The sequence below is a fragment of the Pagrus pagrus genome (assembly GCF_965226575.1).
Source record: "Pagrus pagrus genome assembly, chromosome: 17".
NCBI lineage: Eukaryota > Metazoa > Chordata > Actinopteri > Spariformes > Sparidae > Pagrus > Pagrus pagrus.
In genome coordinates, this window is record NC_140201.1 from 28,159,765 (window position 1) to 28,181,423 (window position 21,659).

Genomic DNA, 21,659 nt, shown 5'->3' on the forward strand with positions numbered 1-21,659 from the left:
AACGTGTCATTATCACACAGCTACAATTCTCACTATTTAGTGAACTGGATACACATTTGTTCATAACTAACACACAGAGAATATAACTACAGCTGTCTGTGACACAGAGGATGTTCACAATTGGATTTACCATCCGTTTCATGGGATCCGATCCCAAGTGGTGCCTGTCGATTCACACCTGGAATTAAATGCGTCTTAACATGCGTCTCGAGTGAGCCCTTATGATCAGATGTCACTTCCCCGCTCTAAATGCAATTATACACCTACAGGTTAGTACAGCACTGCTGTGTCAAACGGTCACTTTTTACAAGTAAAGAAACAATTCATGGTGTAATCCATTATGATTGTTGTTGTGGCTTCTTCTTATGGTTATGTGGAGGATGTCAGTTGAGTAGGCGGTCCTTCAGTGTGGTCCAGGAAACATGTCCATACACACTGCTAAAAGAATGTGGTCACATGTGTCCCAGATCACCTGTGAATGTAGTCTGAGTGATCGGATCACAATGCATCTTGGACTGTTCACACCTGTACTTAGAGCTGTCCTTTTGTGATCAGATCACTCAGAAACAATGTTACCAGGTCTACACTGCCTCACAGTCACAGACCACTGAGCAATGTTTCCCACAGGCTGGGAATTTAATACTTTTCAGAAGCATGTAAACATTTTCTCATGGACACAAAAAAATAAAGTATGAACCTGAAAATGAGCATAATAAGGGACCTTCAATCGTTAATTTAGTTGCCAGTATGCTTGGATACTAATAATGTAGTGGACAGTTCATTAGTAGGCTGTGTGATTTCGAAAAGTCTTCAGAACAATTGGTGAAAACCTGCCCAAACAGCACCTCACCAAAAAATGTTGTAAGCAGTAGCTACAACAAGCTCAAAATAAAACTATATCAATGTAGATCTAGAATGGTGCTCAGCAGAGTGCATACCTCAGCCAAGACCCAATAATCCCCTTTAATTCAAGGCTTATCCAGCAGCAAACTCTACAGCCTTTCATCACTCTAAAATTTAAACCACCTAAACCGCTTAACTTTCATTCAATATCACCACATCTAGGATCTACATCAAATGGTACTTATTTATAGATATCAGACACCAACATACGCCTGACTTAATTTCATCAAGATCTATGTATTATTCCTTGCCAAACGAAAATGTAATGGTGGTAATCAACAGGTTTTTTATGTCTGCACCCAATTTAACCGCAAAACAGTTAAAGCCCTGTTCAGACCAAAGATTCATAACAACAAGAAATGAAACTTGCGACTACTTGTTATGTGCAGGTCTGCAAAGTTCTTAAAACCTGCCAGTTTACACCAATCAGACAAGACGAGACAAGACGGTGTATCATCTCAATTGCAACAACTCTCTGTATTTCTGTGCTGACTTGTCTGGCTTTTCTATAGCTGGATATAATTTGTAGCAATTTAAAATATGAATGTGCGCAGTGATTGTGAGAAAATAAAAAGTTGTGTGTGTGTGTAGCAAGTGTGTGGTTGAGCAAGTGAGAAAGCGAGAGCGGCTGAGCGTGGCTGTGAATGTGAACAGAACACAGAAAAAGTAGTGAAGTTGTCTGTTGCCATGGTTACGGCCTCCCAGTTTACCCTGATAACAGAAATGTACAGTCTAGATTACCATGGAAATGCATTGTTCTATGCACATAGACAAACTGACCCAAACCCAGACATAATTTCAAAATTTTGTCTGAACCCCACCCTGTCCCAACTACTATCAGTAGCAGTAGCGATAAGAGTGGTTGTCGGCTACCACTGAAATCTTATCATACCCATCTCCAGATATTAGCTAAACAGAGTATCTGCAGAGTACCTTGAAACTAATAAGACACATGTGAGAAAGGAGATGCATACACTCAGTTAATCCATCACTCATATCAAATCAATAATTTAAGCCTATCAACTTGATATTTTGACCGAACTCTTTTCCACTTTGTAATTTTTGTGATAGCACAGCAATGAACCTTACTAACTGTTGGGCGTCCAACACCGAACAGAAGAGCATTTTATGGTCACTAGTGGTAGAGTACTTCAAATTCCTATCTTAACCCTCAAGCTCAACCCTTAATCTTAACTGGCCCTCAAAACCAAGTGTTGAGGGTTATTTTGTCACTTAGAAATGGGACACCCCTTAAATGCAGATACGTCTTCAGACTGTGGGGGGCAGAATAACATGAAAGCTGTGTCCAGTCTGTCAACTCAGACTGGACAGTGCATAGGCTACTTGATTGTTGTGACGAAAGCTATATAGGTACAATAGAAATCCAGGCTGTTGTACATATGAAATGAAAAAAAGTACTCTGTTAATTAAAACATTTTTTTTAATTAATATTTGGTGATTTCTGTACATACAGAGCTCCCGAGACAGCTGTACTGTATTCTGTCCACTACAAACATGAAGCTTCCCTCTAGCGTTTAATCTTCAAAGAGCAGCGGTTAAGATAACTGGCCTGCTGTCTCCCCCGGGACGACGACGCATGTTGGCCGGCCGAACACCTCTGGAGACGGGGCTGCTGCCTCGGATACGACCCGCTCCTTCTGGAGCTTCACTTCTCCGAAAACATCGAGGCAAATTACTAAACAGCCGCCATTTGAGTAAACTAACCGTACATTGGGGATCTAAATGGTTACTTTCTCGCATGAAAAAATATTAAAACTTAATAAAGTGACATATTAACAGCGCTACAGCGGGAAATAAAACAGCTTTGCGCCTGTTGTATAACTAACGCTGCCGGTCGCCACGAAATGCATTCTGGGTAACCCTTACTCCCAAGGGTGGTCTCGGAAAATCTCAATATTGAGGGCTATACAGCCCTTAAACTTGCCCCTCAACTTAATTTTTCTGAGAATCGGGACAGCACTTGCACTAGCGGGAGCGCGCATTTCTGAGATTGAGGGTTAAGATTGAGGGTTCAGCGAGGAATTGGAATTCACCCAAAAGTTACACTACAGCATATTAAAACAGCTTTACTTCCCGGCTATGAAAATACCTGGATCGGCAACTGAACCGGCTAACTTCCAGTTTAGCGGCCAGCTAACTTGAATGGGGATAAAATGATTTAATCATTCTAGTCTTTCCAAATGTTATTGGACCAAATTGCTCAAATTATGATATGTCATATCGCGGGGGTTGTCAAAAGAATTTATCCGCCGTTTTACAGACGCTTCTTTTACAAAAGGTCTATTGTTATTTTCTCTTCTGTTACAACTGTTCCCAGAGCATTCATGACGTGGAACATGACGTCAGTGACGTACAACATTATGCTTCAGATAAAAATCACAGACAGGCTGCCTTGCCTGTGGGAAGTTGGAATGGGGTCAATATATGATTTTTAGCAGCTGCACCCGCATTTAAAAAACCTGTGTAGACCCACTAATTTTGGTGACAAGAGGACCTTAAAGGACAACACACTTTATACTGTTTTACTGTTTATATGTGGCAGACCCTGCCACCTTTCTACCTTCAAACAGTGTTCTGGGACCTTATTTTCCTCTGAGAACAGCTTATTTATTCACTTATGGAAAAAAGTTTGTATTATTACCTCATTAATATTGTAAATATTACAATTCTCAGTTTGAATTTCTTCTACAAAACTACATAGTGCTCCTTTAATTCAAATTGTACTCAGTACTCGATTATGATGAGTAGATTACATGGTGTAGGCCTACTGCATACTTAAGTATGAGTAATGTTACAGACTCGAGGAAATACTCATAAAAGTGACTTAATATCAGTGATCTGAGTAGTTTTAATTAGTTACTTCCAGCCCTGGCGGACACCATAAACTGAATTAAGCATATATGGTTTTAATAACTTCCTTTTTTGGTTAACACTGGAAATACGCGAGACCTGTCAAATATGCTTTTCTTGGGAATAAATCAGTGTGTAAACGTGGTTGGAGTCTCACTATCTGCTCCATGTTAGCCACAATCAGCCTCCAGCGTTTTGTTGGTTGTTCTCTCTTGTTCTCAACATGTTGTGACATGGCTAATGTCGACAAAAAAAAACGCTCAAATCCTCAGCTTTAACTGAGGGCAACAATACTGAACTTTCTAATCCTAAATGACACAGTTTAAAGTGAAGCTGGCAAATTCCACCATTACAAACATGAATACAGATTCAGTGTAAATACGGAAAAATCAAGCGAGATATATAGTTCTCACACTGACCACTGAGCTGCTCTGAGTGTAACAACAGCCTCTCGTACAGAGCTGAGAACAGGACGTACGCACCGCTCTGACTGCTCGGCTTCTCGGTCGGATGTTCCCGTGAGGCGTCTGTCCCATGGATGTGTCCCTGCTCCGCTCCTGATGCCTTCGACTGAATGAGCTGCGTCGTGCGATCGGCCCTGAAGCTCACCGGCGGTGGAAGAATGCGGAAAACACCAACATTCACAGTTTGATGTCATGTCCGTTTTACCGTAAATATGCGTTTAGCGACCTGGAGAGGCGTCCACGACACCTTCAAGAACCCGCCTCGTCTCTTCTTCATTCATTTAAGACAAGGACACGCCAGACTGATATGATAAGTCAGACTTCCTGTTTCAGCCTTTAAGACAGAAGCGGAAAAGTTTTTTCAAACTGGGCACCAAAATAATTGTTTTATTCAATATCTCAATGAAAACATACGGATGTTGCATCTGTATCCTATACCACCTATTAAACGTCTACAGGAAATTTAAGAAAAACAGCCTATAAAATGAATATGAGGGGAAAAGTATAGGCTAAACAATTCATAGGCTAAACAATTCATTACTCTAGCCTAGTTTAACGTTCAGGTGTCATATGACATATGACATGACATATGAATAGTAAAAAAATAAGTTTCAGTGTCATCATTATGAAAAAGAGCCTATATTAACATCCAGACTGAACCTAATTATCTAAAGCAAACAGAAAGTTCAGAACTGATGTTGGACTATTGATGGAAAATATTATATTTTAGCTTTACAAGCTCCAGCTACAGTTACATCATATGTAGTTTACTGTATGTCAACCAATGGTCACACTACAGTATGCAATATGTATTTAGTTGATCAGGTTGTTGATTGTGGCCACGGAACATTGGTCTCCTCTTTAGTGTCTGTGAAGTCACTGAATATTGGCAGGAAGAAGACCATGCTTTCGTACTAGTTAATGCTAAATGGCTGACATGTCTGGTGAGTATAGAACTGGGATGAGTCAACAGCTCTGATGGACACTCCTGCAGTCAGTGTCAAAGGGCAGAAGTGCCTGTTTTTAAGTAGCTATTTTATATTGTTGCGTGCTGTATTTTTATTTGCATGAGCTGTTTGTATTTATTGCATGGTTTTATTGTTACAAATTGGTTTGTCTGCAGTTGTCACTGCTTGATGTCTGTGTAATATTTCATTCTTGCCGCTGGCTGAATTGTGTTTACAATAAAACTGTACAGGACGCTGGTATCTGTTCGTGTCGTTTATTCCACCATCTTGAACACACACTGTAATCTCATGGGAGTCTGTGAAGTTACATGAGACTACGGTGTCCCATAAGGGGCTGTCAGAATGTTACATCTCCCTTCTTAATAAAAAAATAGTATGATATTCATTTACTGAACACAAAACTGTGCCCACGCTAGGTCACATCAACAACCTCACATTAACATGCCTTAATAAACATATGAAAGGGTCACAAGTTAACTTTGATCTCTCATAAGGCCATGAATCAACAGGTACGTGGAACATAAGGAGGTAAGAGCAGTTATATCAGCACACTTTCAACGTACCAGGTAGGTATATTCTACCTATATTTTCTCAACATTTCTTAACAGGTGTGCAACAAGCATATAAAGTCATTTGTAATTTACAACAGGTAAGTGATTTTTTTTTTTTTTTTTTTGTATATGAGGGCAGCGATCCACCTACACCCTTTACAATTTACAAGTCAAGGACTCGTCTTGGCCTGATTATGCGGCCAGATCTTGTTGTGTAACCAGGCTGTTGCTGCTGTGGCTGGCTCTCGGGTTGTGTGTGATTCTCAAGTTCAGGGTGTGGGGGCTGTATGCGTCTGACATGTGTGTTTGTGTTCTGGGTGTTGTCAGCATGTGAGGGCAGTGTGGGGCTGGCATGTGTGTTTGTATTCTGAGTGTTGTCAGTGTGTGGAGTCTCTCTGCTTTCACGAAGGTGCGAGCGGTTCCGTCGGAGAGTCTGTCCATCTCTTGTTTGGATGTAGTAGCTCCTGTGTGTGTCTGCATGTTGTGTCACCGTTGCAGGTCTCCAGGATCCGTCCTCCTGCCGGAAGCGGATGGGGGTGCCGACAGGTAGGTGAGACAGGGGCCTGGTGGTTCTGTTGTAATATGTCTGCTGACGGTGTTGGCAGGCCTCTCTTCCTTCATGAATAGCTGTCTGGAGTGCTACACAGGGCTGCAGCTGTTTCCCAGTCGTTGGGAGAATGGAACGCAGGCGTCGGCTCATGAGAAGCTGGGTAGGTGATTGCAGGTTGTCCGCAGGGGTGTTTCTGTATTCAAGGAGAGCGAGGTAGGGGTCTTTGTTCTCAGCCTTGGTTTTGTCGAGGATGCGTTTTGCCGTCTGAACAGTTCTTTCGGCGAGGCCGTTGCTCCGTGGATAGCGTGGGCTCGCAGTGGTGTGTGTGAAGTCCCACGCATCTGCGAAGCGGCGGAACTCCTCTGAGCTGTAGCATGGACCGTTGTCGCTGATGACAGTTCTGCGATGCCATGCCGGGCAAATGCAGACTTCAGTTTGGTGATTACTGCAGAGGATGTGCAGCTTCGAAGCTGCTCCATTTCGAAGAATCTACTGTAGTAATCTACAATGATGATGAAGTCCTGTGCATTCCATGTGAAGAGATCTGTACCTACCACCTGCCATGGTCTCTCTGGTATGGTGTGTGATGACAGAGGCTCTTTTGTGTTTGCCCTGCGTCTTTCTTGGCATGTGTTGCATTGTTCTATTTCTGCTTCGATCTGTTTCCCCATTCCGGGACAGAAGAGGAGATCTCGAGCTCTGTGTTTACTCTTCTCAATGCCCATGTGTCCTGTGTGTATGCGCTGGATCATGTTTTTTCTGAGTATTTGAGGAACTATGATTTTCTCACCTTTGAAAAGAATCCCTTTAATTTCAGAGATTTCATCTCTGTGGTTCCAGTATTCCTGGATATTGAGTGGGCATTTCCTCCTTTCGTCAGGCCATCCATCCTTTATGGCTCTTGTGAGTGCAATGAGCTGTGTGTCTTGTGCTGTCGCCTCTTTGATCTCCAGCAGTTTGTTATCGCTCACTGGGACGCTGCTGATGAGCGTGTGTACCTGTGCTTCCATGCTTTCTTTCAGGCTGTTGTCCTGGTGCTCAATGGACTTACGGGACAGGGCGTCAGCCACTGGAATATCTTCCCCCGGGCGGTGGATGATGTGAATGTTGTACTTTTGGAGCTGCAGAATCATCCTCTGTAGCCGTGGTGGTGCTGCGGCTAGGGGTTTTCGGAGGATTGCTTCTAAGGGCTTGTGATCAGATTCTACAGTCACTCTGCGCCCGTACATGTACTCATGGAAACGCTTGCACCCGAAAAGTACTGCGTACAATTCTTTTTCAATCTGCGCGTAATTTTCTTCGGTGCTATTGAGTGACTTGGATGCATATGCGATGGGCCGTCCCTCCTGGAGCATCACAGCACCCAGGCCGCATTTCGAGGTATCCACTTGAAGTCTCAGCTCTTTCTGGGGGTCAAAGTAGGCGAGTACGGGGTGATGTGTTATCAGTTCTTTCATCTGCATGAACACTTTGTCATGGTTGCTGTCCCATACGAACTCCCTGTCTTGCTTTAAGAGGTGTCGCAGGAGTGCATTTACCTTGGAAAGATGTGGTGCAAACCGGGCCAGGTAGTTGATCATCCCGAGGATGGTTTCGAGCTCCCCTTTGCTTGTGGGTGGCTGCATTTCCTGGATTGCCTTTATTTTTCGTGGGTCTGGTTTGACACCTTCGCGTGAGAGCGTGTGGCCAAAGTAGCTGACCTCTGAAACGCGTTTGGCATTTGTCGGGATTAAGCCTCACCCCTCTCTCTCTTGTGTGTCTCAGCATGGCCTTGAGATTGTCATCGTGTTCCTGCTTTGATCTCCCGAAGACCAGGATGTCATCGACTATGGCAGCTACGCCACTGAGGCCTTCGTATGTTTCCTCGACCCGCCTTATGGAACTCATCCTGGGCCGAGTTGATCCCAAAGAGCAGCCTCAGGAACCTATACTTGCCGAAAGGGGTGTTAAATGTTGTTAACAGGGACGACTCAGTGTTCAGCTTTATGGCCCAATAGCCAGACCTGGTGTCGAGGACGCTGAAGTAGCGTGCTCCAGCCAGCTTGGTGGTGACGTCTTCTAAGGTCGGTAACGGGTAGTGTGGTCTTTGTATTGCCTTGTTGAGGTCCCTCGGTCCAGGCAGACTCTCAGCTTTCCTGTCTGGGGCTTTTCCACAACTACAAGTGCGTTGACCCATTTTGTGGGTTCTGTCACTCTGCAGATGATGTTGCTTGCCTCCATCCTGTCGAGTTCCTGTTTCAGTCTATCTCGAAGTGCAATGGGAACTCTGCGCGGTGGATATACCACCGATGTGGCGCTTGGGTCGACATGGAGGTTGCACTCCCCTGGGAACTCTCCTATGCCCTGGAAAACATCAGCGTATTCCTTGAGAAGGCTCTGTGAATCTGTGTTGGGCTCTTTGTCCTCCTCAGTTACTGCCAGTATCAGTTTTATTGGACTCAAGTCCAGACTGGCTCTCATCCCTAAGATGGGGGGTGCTTTTGTGTCAACTATGTAGAATTTGAGCATCATGGAATTGTCTTTGTGCTTACATAACAGGCTGCAGGTGTCCTTCACTGCCAGTAGTTCCCCTCCATAAGTGGTGAGTTTTTGGGTGGCTGGCTTCACTTGACATCTTTAAACAGTTTTTTGAACATGTGTTCCCGGATGGCATTAATTTGTGCGCCAGTGTCTATTTTGAATTTCACAGTCTGGGCTCCAATTTCAATTTCAGTGTATGCCTGTTCATTGCTTTCTCCTGTGTGTTCAGTCGTGAGCCCATCAATGAACAATTCTACCTGCTCGTCTGTGGCATCCTCATCTAGTGTGTGTATAGCTTTTGTGCTTTTATGTGTGGGAGTCTTTGTGCGTGTGTATTGCTTTGACCTGCAGACTTTAGCGAAGTGGTTAAGCTTCTTGCATTTTAAACACCGTTTCCCTTTAGCTGGGCAAGCGTTGTCCATGGTGCTGTGTGTACCTCCGCAGCGATGACACTCGTTGCTCGCGGCAGCGGTCTCTCTTGCCCTGGCTTTGAAGCTGGGTGGACGCCTGTTGTCATGTCTTCTCCCTATGGCATGTACGGCGTCGCCGGTGGGGCCGCCACCTCCGACCATGTCTTTGAGCTGGGCTTGCGCTAGCTCGTGGGAGCGTGCAATATCTATGGCTCTGTCTAGCATTAGGTCTGCGCCGTGGCTGAGTAGCTTCTCACGCACCCGCGGGGAATTAGTAGCGAAAACAATGCGATCCCTCACCATCTCGTCGCTGTTTGGGTATCCACAGTCTTTGACGAGGAGTTTCAGCTCCGTGACGAACTGCTCGAAGGTCTCGCCGTCCACTTGCATCTTCTCGTGGAAGCGGTATCTCGTGTATATTGGGTTAGACGTGAGGTACTCTGTGCACTTGTCATAGTACGTGCTTAGCTTCGTAGCGTCGTCCACCTCCAGTGTCCAGGTATTGTAAACGTCCCGTCCTTTCTCCCCGATCCACAGAAGGAGGTAACTACATTTTTCCTCTTCAGTTTTACCTTTCAGGGGTCCCGAAAACATCAGCTCGGCGTGTTGTTTGAAGCGGCGCCATGCTTCCGGTAGGTTCGGAGAGTCCCAGTTCATGTTGGGTGCTGGAACGCCGTAAGTATTCATTTTCGATCGGAAGGTGAGTCTTTGAGCCTCTCCTCTGACACCATGTAATATTTTGTTCTTGCCGCTGGCTGAATTGTGTTTACAATAAAACTGTACAGGACGCTGGTATCTGTTCGTGTCGTTTATTCCGCCATCTTGAACACACACTGTAATCTCGCGGGAGTCTGTGAAGTTACATGAGACTACGGTGTCCCATAAGGGGCTGTCAGAATGCTACAGTCTGCACTCCCCCTTAACTCACTTGATTGCTTGATAACCTGCACCTGGAGACCTGCTTGATTTTGGTACAGGCACTGTCAACCACCAGTTGGGTTTCGGAGAATGGCACGAGCTACGAGGGACCAATGGCGTGGTTCGACGGGTGGGACCAACCACCTGGCCGAAAGGTTAAAGATGAGGAGACTGGCACAGAAGAAGAAAAACAGAAGGGAAAAAAAGGCAGAGGTGTGGAGAGAGCACAGAGGAGGTGTGGAGAGATAAAGAGACCTGCAGAGCAAGGACGGTGGTGTACCAGGTGTGGAGAGACAGAGAGACGGGCCGAGCAAGGACGGTAGTGTACCAGGTGTGGAGAGACACAGAGAGACACCGAGCAAGGAGGTTGGTGTACCAGGCTGGTGGCGAGAGGGAGACTGACGAGCCGCCACCTTTCTCGCTGCTACACTGAACTGCAGGTTTAAGGGACATTGGGATTTTAATTGGGGCTGAGTTAATGCGTTAACACGAGATGATTAATTTATGGAATTAACGCAATAACTTTTTTAACGCATGCGCAGAATGACCCACCCCGTATATAGCCTACCATAATTCATCCCATTCCGTCCACTTGTATTGTACTTATAAATATATTGAACTTTATAAAGCGCCCTTCTACAAAGTGCTATAAGTTAATGTCTCTCATTTACCCATTCACACACGTACGAATATATTTGAGAAAGAGACGGGTACCAAAAACAACGTCTGTAACGTTCTCTGATGATTATAAACGTTACCTAGGGTCTTATATGTTTTGTAAAAAGGTAGGTACCAAACCCACGTATGTATTTTTCTAATTTTTTTGTGTTTACAGCCATAGACATATACATATTGTGGTATCGTAGATAATCATTTGATGTTTGTATACTCACCTATTGACAGGGGTTACAGTGATACTGCAGAGATCATCATTAGTCCTTGGGTGTTATGTTGTAGTACCTATAAGAGTCCAGCAGAGGGCGGACTTAGACCGTTTAAGTTGCCCAGATTTATGTTATGCATGCAGAAGAAGTAGACTGCTGACGCCACTAGCCAGAGAGTTGTACATGTGTGAATGCTGCAAGTGGTTCAGTAAAGACCTTTGGAAACACAGTTCATGCGTGGACATTGGCTTACTTATGAAGATGCGACACATATGTTCTTCAATGTGCTTCCTTGTACAGCTGTATAGATATAAGTATGAGTATGTGTTCTTCAGTGACCTGCTCTATGTAAAAGCCAGCCAGCCAATTGCTGTGTCTTATTTTGATTTTGCAGACTTTGTTCATTTTTTTGTCTCCATGATTGTCATTATTAGTAGTTAAAATCACTGGATCTAAAAACGATTCATCAAAATCAGTTTTTATTCCCACTGATGTCACATTTACATGTCAGGATCTGGTTATTATAGACACAGATTTAATATTTAACTGTCATTTATCATCACAGTAGCAGCGTTACATACATTGGTAGCTGTAAACACTGTAAATACATACATGAGTTTGGTGCCTACCTGTTTACTAAACATATAAGGAGTAGTTAATGTTTATAATCATCAGAGAACGTTACATACGTTGTTTTTGGTATCTGTCTGTTTCCTGAATATATTCGTACGTGTGTGAATGGGTAAATGAGAGGCATTAATCTATAGCACTTTGTAGAAGGGCGCTTTATAAAGTTCACTCCTTTGACTTGCATTAGTTCACGGGGCAGATCTGTCATGTCCAATATGGCGGAAACGTCGACATATGATTCAGTGCTCAGTGAGGCGTCTATGTATATATGTCTATGGTGTTGCCATGTCCACTTGTTATATAACTTTTGGGATGTTTTTCTGTAAATTCGCTTGCAAATAGTGTAAGGCAGTTCAAAATAGAGAAGTTGTTCCCTGCCCCTCCTTCTACACGATGTGTTACTTGTTACTATGGTGTAGCATGTTGATTGGTTCATGAATGTGACACACATAGGCGTAGCGAGATTATTCAGGAAATAGTCAGTTGAGGTTGAACTGTGCTCGTCAATGGCTCGTTGCGTGGACAGCTCTGGCTTGCTGTTCTGTGCCTGAGCTGGAGCCCTCAACCCAGCATAACTGTACCGTTTGTTATTGTTTGTGGCTGTATGCTGTAAATCTCCTACCAAGTTCACTAAAGTCCATAAACTGAAGGTTCCTTGTTGTGTGAAGTGATTTCCACCACCGCACACCCAGACGAGCTAGCCTAGCTCACTCAAAAAGGTGAAAGCACAACAATATCTTCAGTCGCAGGTTTTTGGGCTTGTTTTCGAAAGTGTAGTTGTTGTCAATTTGTGTGCGTGTGTAGTAAGGTCACCTGTTGGGCTTTATTTTATTTATTTGAGGAGCCAAGTTGCTTTTTTTGGGCTTGTTTCCATAGAGCTGGTTGCTTGTTTTCTCTTACGAGATCTGGCAACACTAACATTATGGCTGATTGATTGTGACCTGAACGAGATGGAGGAATCCAAAGAACCTGCTGGCCCTTTGGATGGAAAGTTTGAGTATAAGAAAGCAAAGATGGAACAATCAATAAACATGTTGTGATTTGCACACACTGCAGGAAGGAGTTTTCGCTTCACCGAAGCACCTCAAGCTTAAAGTATCATCTCAACGGCAAGCATGTATTTACGCGGCGTTACACCTGAACCTGGTGAGGGTGGTCTGCGGCAAGTCAGGCGTTACTAACGCCTGACTTGCCGCAGACCACCCTCACCGAATGTAGAGCATTAAGTAAGTCTACCTCCTGACAAGTTGACTGACACGATTGCCAAATGGATTGCCAAGGACTGTAGACCAATTTTATATTGTAGAGGATACGGGCTTCAGAGAAGTTCTGAAAGTAGACAACTCTCAACAAGTGACATCCATCCTATATTTGCTAAAAAAGAGCAATGGCTAAGATGCCAAAATTGTTTAGAGTTACGGTTATCTTTGTTTTGTTTTGTTTTTTAAATCTGAACACATCCTGCATTCGCTAAGAGGCATAGGAGATAGCCAAATTGAGTTATTTTTCAATCTCAGTGATAACATAATTTGGATTTGTTATAAATAAAAACAAATGTTAAACATATCCACCTCCTGTCATTTATCTTTCCATTCCAACAATATACAGAGAAAATGTGAAATTTTCTGTCATATTTAGGAATGTTGATTAATCATAATTAATCCACAGCCATCCTGGGATTAATCTGATTAAAATTGTAATCGTTTGACAGCCCTAATTTTAATATAGTTGGGGATCCTTTAAACTGAATTGGATCTTAACATATTTTGGACTCTTTTAAATTGTATACATTTAAACAATCTTAAAATAAATTGGAACTGTTTTAACCTTTGAAATTTGTCTCTTTGGTCTCTTCAGTATTGCTCTCCACCTGATAAAAAAGAACCCACCTTTTCACAGTCCAGAAAACATTTCTGGAGCTTCACAGCAAAACAGCGTTGCAGCATTCTCCTGAACAACTAAAGTAGCTGGAGACTTGAAATTGGGATTTGCTAAGAAGTTAGATTTTTTTTTCTTCTCGTAATTCTTCCAACTTTTTTCTCTCTGAATTCTGAGTTTAAAGTCAGACTTCTGACTTTTTTCTCAGAAGCAAACATCAGTTTGAATGAAGTGTGTTTTATGATGAGTTAATGAGGCGATTAAGCTGGTCTTAGTTCAGTCAGAGAGAGAAACTTGAATTCAGACGGTGTACGGTTGTGTTTTTCTGTTTATAAGGAAAATCTGTCAAAATATTTCCTTGACATTTTGTGAGTTTATTTTGACTTATTAGACTAAGTAGTGAACTGTCTTTTACATCTCCCAGCTGGAACTACGGGGCTCAGTAAATCACTATCACCTCTGGAGCTACAAAGTGGTGTTAGAGACACGACGGGCTGGGCTAGCTGGTTAGCATGCTTACTTCAGTAGATGACCCTGCAACACAGAGCAGAGACGTATGTGACAGAACATCATTGATGATGTTATTATTTTTGTTTAAAATTCTGGACATATCTTAGAGATTGCACCTTTTTTTTTTTTTTTTCTAAAACAACTCTGTCGTTTGCAGTCGTCTTGTGAGTTCTTGTGTAGGAGGAGTTGAGTGATCTTTTACGTGTGTGTCAGGTGTCCACTGTCTCATCATCTGTCCATGCATACAGGACTCTTGGCTTAGTTTGTTGGAGTTTGCTTATTTGAATCACTTCACTCACTTTTATTTCATTTTAATTCGTTTTCAGCGGACACTTTTGGCAGTCTGAAATCTTCGCAAACTGACCAGAAAAAAGATCTCTGACCACCCAACATGGAGAAGAAGATTTATGTTTCAGAATCCCTTAATCACAGGACATTACCATGGTGTATGGTATTCACATTTAAACTGGTGTTGCTGGGAGAACATGTTTTTTGGAACCAAACTTTTATGGAACAGTTCCTTTCCTCCTAGATCCGTTGTCACGTCAACCAGTTCATTACTGTTTACTCAACTCTTGAGTCCTCATACGCATCTCAGAAATGATCCAGAGAGATAAATGTTTTCAACCTGTTAGGCTGAGCCTTAGGTGGGTGATCCCAGAAGCGGAGGCGGAGGCAGGGAGTGAGATACAAGGTACTTTATTAATGTGGCAGGATAGAAGCAGGTGATAGAGTCCGGGGCCGACTCCTCGTCGCGGAGCTGAGAGCACGGGAGTGAGGGCCGAATCCTCCAGGAGATACTGAGCGGGCGAGCGGGCTGAAGAGGTGCAGGGAGCTGGGCGGCGGTGCCGGTAGCAGCTGGACATGAGAGAAATACAAATTAGTTCGAAAATCCACTAGAGAACAATTAAGCATTCACGAGCGATCACAAGTAGTTTAGGTCTAGCCTGAGCCATATACCACGTCGGGAGACGAAATCATCTGGCAGCGGGTAATGCCGAGAGCAGGGCTTAAGAGCAGGCGCTGATTCTCCAACCTGCTGCAGGTGTGTGGGTCTCAGCTGCTCTTGTGGCCGGCTCCGCCCAGCTTCTCTATGCACCTCTGCAACACAAACGAAAAAAAACCAACAACAGCCCCAGTATTTGCCACAGACACTGACAGAATGTAACACAACCGCTGTGATACAGGTAAGTCACTTTTCTTTAGTTTAGCAGCATTTCTCCTTTTATTTTAGTCAAAAAGTGGAGATGAATTAATAATATTGAGCCACCTCCTGTTTCTTCTGTGATTTACTACAATCTGAGCTCAGAGGGAATCTGTTTATTTAAAGTAAACCGACAGGGCCGCCCCTGGCAAAATTGGGGCCCTAAGCAGAATTTTATTTTGAGCCCCCCCCCCCCCCCCCTTTACAAAATGACTGTATCACTAAATGCCATTTAGGTTTACAACCTTTTATTAGTAGGAACAAATCAAATGAACAGCCTCTTTCAACAATGGAACAAGCCTTTTACAGATGCAGGCTGCTTCAGTAGACATGGTGCCTGATGGCCCTTGTGACATACTGGGTGCTGGCTCCGTGTCACCCTTAGTAACAAACTTCAGCATGGACCCTGTTATGACAAGAAATCCACCATACAAGCAGATTATTAAGATTTGTTTTGGTCTTAATGGTAAATTACACAATGAAATTAATGTAAATACTAGCCTCACAAAGATTAAAATGCAATTAATGCAAATACGACTACAACTGATAATATTCATTATGATTTGATTTGATGATATTTCTATATCTAAATATTTTTATATACTTATTTTTACATTTAGTACTTAGGTTCTATATTCACACTGCTGTTTGCTGCTGCAATGCTTTACATTTCTCCATTGTGGGTCAAATGAAGGATTATCTTAATTTTTCTTATCTAATCTTATATGACATGGCGACATTTTACCTCCATAAAAATAGCCCAAAACTTCTATTGATAGCATAGATTGATAGGCTATAAACCTGAGCCAACATACGACCACCAACTGGTCAATTAACCGCTCCTTTTTCAACAGAGGTGAATGTAGATGCAGTTAACAAGACATTCAATAAATGATAATCAGGGCCGCTGGAAAATTTAATCTCCAGTCCACATCTAGTCAGAATTATCCTCTCTTCTGTCTCATGATTAGCAGGCTAGCAGCTGAGGTGTTCATGCCACAACATACCCACCTTCAAGTGAAGCACGAGCATCCTCTTGTTTTGACTGTTTCTTTCTTTTGCTTGCTCCTGATTCATATTGCCGTTTGGACACCATCTCTCCACCTGCATCCAACTGCCTGTCGGCGCATCTGACCACTGATTGGTCAGATGCTGCGTGCTGTCAATCATTGCGGCAACGTGTGTGGTGTCAGATTACTCGTCTCTTTTTTTTCTCTCCTGCCTCGGGCTGACTCGGTGCTCTAAGTGCGCCTCACGGCAGCGATGCGCATCCTTTGCGCATTTGCAGAGAATGCGTCCCCTTGCGCAAAATGGGGCCCCCCACGGATCGTGGGTCTCCTACGCACATGCTCAGACGATCAGATGATCACTGAAATGTGGAATACGGAATAAATACCTGATTGTCTTTGTAAAGACCTGAAGCGGTGGTTTAGCATGTTTTGTGTAATCTAATTGTTGACAGGGTAGAAACTGGTGGATGGTAGCAAAAATAAATATACACATATCTGAAACATTGTAATGGTCCTTCAAGGGGAATGAAAGTAACTTATCCTTTTTCTTGTTTCTGAGAGACAAAATGGGATCCAATGTATCAAGAGTCTAATGCATCCAGTGTATCCAATGTTTGGATCATCTTGCGAGATGAAACCCATCCAGCTCCCCAGCGGATATGAGGTCCTGAAAGTTCTGGGAGAGAGCTGTTTCAGAAAGGTGGTGAAATGTTGGGAAAAAAAGAACATCAAGCAGACTGTGGCTGTGACGATTCCTAAATACTTCGACAAAGTCCATGAGGCGGGAGGTGTTGATTTTAATGTTCAAGGTTGTAAAAGATATTGTATAGTCAAAGTAAGTGCCTTGTGCAAACAAGCAATTCCTTTTACTTTAAGCTACTTTAAGCTATCTACAAACGTCACTATGTAAAGATAGTGTGATTATCTGTACACAAAGTTTTAAGCACCACATTATGAAGACTTCACACATTAACACAACTAACTGTAAAAAACTAATCGTGTCAAACTTGTGTTTCCAGGTTTCCATGCTGAAACGGTTCAAGCGCCTCAAACTCGAACACCACAACATCGTCAAGTTCATCGATTGCATTAAAACCAAACATGGAAAGGCAATCATGTTTGAGATATTGGATATCAGCCTAGGTGACTACTTAGGTAGTACCTAGGTGACGCCTATGCGTCTGAGTGACATCAGAACTGTCATCCAGCAGGTATGAACTCAGCACCATCACATGGAAAGCAAAGCACTGAGCACTCTGTCAGTTTTAGGCTTTGGTACATTCTTACTGACCATGTACTTTCAGATGGCAACAGCATTTGCACTGACGTGCACCTCCACAACATCATGATGGAGAATCACCAAACACGACCCTTCAGAGTCGAGCTGATTGACTTCGCTGTTGCCATTTCCAGATCAGAAGCCAGCCAGGGCGCGCTCCTGCAACCACTGTGTTTTAGGTAGGATTAATTATTCTTATTACACTGGAGTGAGTTAGTAGTTAACCATGTATTGCTCACTTTCCAAAATATGACAGTGTAAACATCCTGTGTAATGTTTCTTCTCCACATTCAAGTTTCCAGAAATCATGTTGGGCTGTCCATTTTCTGAGGCCATTGACATGTGGTCCCTTGGCTGTGTGACGTTCATAATGATATGTGGAAAACTGCCGTTCAAAGAATGAACTAGTAAGTCATCTACTATAGTGAGACAGTTTGTCAGTTACTCCTACTTGTGTGTCTTCAAATCAAATCAAATCAAATCAAATCAAATTTTATTTGTATAGCCCATATTCACAAATCACAGTTTGCCTCAGAGGGCTTTACAATCTGTATAGAGACGACACCCTCTGTCCTTCGACCCTCGATTCGAGTGAGGAAAAACTTGCCCCCCAAAAAAAGCCCTTTTAACAGGGGAAAAAAAAAATGCGGAAGAAACCTCAGGAAGAGCCACAGAGGAAATTCACATAATGGAAATGTGATTACTAGTGATAACAGTAGTAGTGGTTAACGGTAAGGATAGTATGTAGTAATGCATTACAATAATAGTAGTGGAACGTATGTAACAGAGATATGATTAATATTAGCAACAGTAGTGGTGGGTGTCAGGCAGGGCCATGGCAGTAGGCGCATCCACGATCAGGCAGGGCCATGGCAGTAGGCGCATCCATGATCCACAACCCGGGCGCGGCCCTGATCCATGGGAGCCTGTAGGACTAGAAAGCACAAGGACTCCGGGGAAGAAGTGAAGTCAGTGACATGCAGAGATGGGGCATGTATACAGGCATAATGTATACAGATGGAGAGGAGAGGAGGAGAGAGAAGCTCAGTGTGTCATTTGTCCCCCGGACTGGGCCTATGGCAGCATAACTAAGAGCTGATCCAAGACAGGCCTGGGCCAGCCCTAACTATAAGCTCTATCGAAAAGGAAGGTCTTAAGTCTACTCTTAAAGGTAGAGAGGGTGTCCGCCTCCCGGACCAAAACAGGAAGATGGTTCCACAGAAGAGGAGCTTGATAACTGAAGGCTCTGGCTCCCATTCTGCTTTTGGAGACTTTAGGAACTACAAGTAATCCTGCGTTCTGGGAGCGTAATGCTCTAGTTGGGTGATAGGGTAGTATGAGCTCCTGGAGATATGATGGTGCCTGACCATTAACAGCTTTGTAAGTGAGGAGACTGATTTTAAACTCTATTCTTGATTTTACAGGGAGCCAGTGCAGAGAGGCCAATACAGGAGTAATATGATCTCTTTTCTTAGTTCCTGTCAGTACACGTGCTGCAGCATTCTGGACCAGCTGGAGACTCTTTAGAGACTTGTTAGGGCAGCCTGATAATAGAGAATTACAATAGTCCAGCCTGGAAGTAACAAATGCATGGACTAGCTTTTCTGTGTCTTTTTGGGACAGGATGGGCCTGATTTTTGCAATGTTACGTAGATGAAAAAATGCAGACCTTGAAATTTGTTTTATGATGGAGTTGAAGGACATATCTTGATCAAAGATAACTCCCAGATTCCTGAAGGTGGTGCTGGAGGCCAAGTTAATGCAAGTTACTTGTACTATAACTTCGGTTTTATCTGAATTTAACAGCAGAAAATTGCAGGTCATCCAGGTCTTAATGTCCTTGAGACATGCATGGAGTTTAGTAAGCTGATTAGTTTCATCTGGCTTTATTGATAGGTATAACTGGGTATCATCTGCATAACAATAAAAGTTTATGGAGTGTTTCCGAATTATATTTCCTAGAGGGAGCATATATAAGGTGAATAGTATGGGTCCAAGCCTTGAGGAACACCATGACTAACCTTGGTATACAGGTATGGGGTTATTTTTGTCTCATATATATTTGTAAACGCACAGAGAGTGATCTACAAATATTCCTTGGTTTGCACACGTGTTTTGCTATCCACAAATAAAAATTTCTAATTTGTAACTTGTATTTTGGTTTTTACAAATACATGTGCATTTGTAAATAAAATGTGTATTTGTAAATATATAATTTTCCATTTGTGAAACAGAAAATTCTGCTTGTGAAGTGTGATTCATCATTTGTGGATCACCAATGGCACACACGCATCTCTTTCCTCAATGACGTATTTCTGAGACGTTCCTGTCGAGATTTCACACAGATCCACAAACAAATAGGTCGTGATTCACAAATGGCCCGCCCTCCTCACCACTAGGTGGCAGTGTAGTTCTATGCATGTAATTATTCCTTCCACAAACACAAAGTTAGGATTTGTAACTTGTGTGTTGGTTTTTACAAATAAATGTGTATTTGTAAATATAATTGTTTTCTTTCATAAAAAAAGGACATTTGCAAAAACGGAAAATTCTGCTTGTGAAGTGTGATTCATCATTTGTGGATCACCAATCGCACACACGCATCTCTTTCCTCGATGACGTATTTCTGAGACGTTCCTGTCGAGATTTCACACAGATCCACAAACAAATAGGTCGTGATTCACAAATGGCCCGCCCTCACCACCACTAGGTGGCAGTGTTGTTCTATGCATTTACCGGTTTGCATAGTGCTTAAGTGGACTTTCACTTCGCTGAAAAACCATGGCTGAAGGAGGAGAACAGCCACCATCCTCTGTAAGTAGCCTACAAATGATTTTCCTTGCCCTATCTACATTAAGACCTATACCGTGAAAATAAAATGAAAACAATAATGCCGTGACTGTGCCCGTTTGGTTAGCCGAGTATACAGACGCCGCGGTCTCTGGCCGGTCTGGCTTTGGCTACAGGCTAAGTAACGTTAGCCTTGAAATAAAAACCGTTCTCAATTGGAGGCCGAGTCTGTTGCTATTTTCTGCAAGTTCTTGTGAATGAACAAAACCACTCAAAGCCCGTTTGAGCAGTTTTTAAAATGCGTCATGCATGCCAGATTTCTCAAAGACTCGACCCGGTTCGATCTCCAGTTTTTGAAGCTCGGACCCGATGCAGTCGGACCCACGAGCAGCCTAATTCTAACCGTTGATTTTGTTTTCACAGACTAACCTCGTCTCATAACGAGGCCGCAAGCTCCTATTATCTTGGAGCTATGTCCGCAAGTCCAGATTTACATGACGCTTATGATGACACCATTGTGTGTAAGTAACTTTTACTGTTTTGTTCCTGTTCCTTCCTTGTTTAATTTTACTGTGACTTACGTTTTTTGTTAATACCACTCTCCTTTAATTGTTTTCCAGCTGCCTGTAAGACAGTAAGACCGAGCTCTGTGCCTCGCTGCAGTCGAGATTAGAGGCAATTCCCAAGTACAGGGCAACGTGAACGCACCACAGACGTCTGCAAAATGGACCAGATTCGGACAGAAAGCTGCCAGTTACCTCCAGCTCCGAGGCGGCAGACTGCACTGTTTCACTTCCACTCCACTCCGTTTGCACTGTTTACTGTTTGCTGTAGCTACTGTTAATTTGTAATGTATGTCTTATAGTTTGTATGCTACTGGACACTTGTAAAGTATCTATCTATCTATCTAGACACCTAACGGTGCTGTAGGATAGGCCTTCTCCTGAGCTTCCCGTTTGTTTTGTGGGCAGAATTGTACATAGTTGTGTGTTTGTGTTTCTGCTAATAAAGCTCTGTCTTTGAAATGTTCCTTTCCTCAATAAATTCATTGACATCCTTGATGGTAATAATAGTGTAGTCTATAGCATATCATATACATACATACATAAAATATATATATATATATATATATGTGTGTGTGTGTGTGTGTATGTGGGGTTTACACTTATAATGACCCAGGGTGACCAATAGTGACAGATCTGCCAGCCATTTTTTCGTGTTTAAAAGTAGTGGTTTCATCCAATACTGAGTGAAGAAATTTAAGCCAGGCCACACATCCTCTGGCCAGGCGTGGTTTCGCTGCTATTCATATGCCAATT

At 43.0% G+C, this 21,659-nt stretch overlaps 1 protein-coding gene and 1 long non-coding RNA gene across 5 annotated transcripts in view; one reads left to right on the plus strand and one right to left on the minus strand.

Annotated features, from left to right (window-relative positions):
• Positions 1 to 4,426, minus strand: part of LOC311272825 (death-associated protein kinase 2) — a 23,806-nt gene extending 19,380 nt beyond the window's left edge. The window contains exon 1 of one of the 2 annotated variants that reach the window (XM_084379522.1): positions 4,257 to 4,426. The gene's annotated coding sequence lies outside the window, so the exon portion shown is untranslated. Of the gene's footprint in view, positions 1 to 4,193 lie in introns of both variants that reach the window. The other variant, XM_084379523.1, reaches the window with a different exon arrangement.
• Positions 4,427 to 14,610: 10,184 nt separating this feature from the next.
• On the plus strand, positions 14,611 to 21,412 carry LOC311273385. Of its 3 annotated transcripts, none has more exons than XR_014624664.1 (5): positions 14,611 to 15,244; positions 17,291 to 17,482; positions 17,576 to 17,729; positions 17,846 to 20,861; positions 20,961 to 21,412. It is a non-coding gene; the product is annotated as an uncharacterized lncRNA (long non-coding RNA). The 3 variants fall into 3 exon arrangements; XR_014624665.1 differs by having other exon boundaries at positions 17,846 to 17,957; positions 18,975 to 21,412; XR_014624663.1 differs by having other exon boundaries at positions 17,846 to 21,412.
• The last annotated feature ends 247 nt before the right edge of the window (positions 21,413 to 21,659 follow it).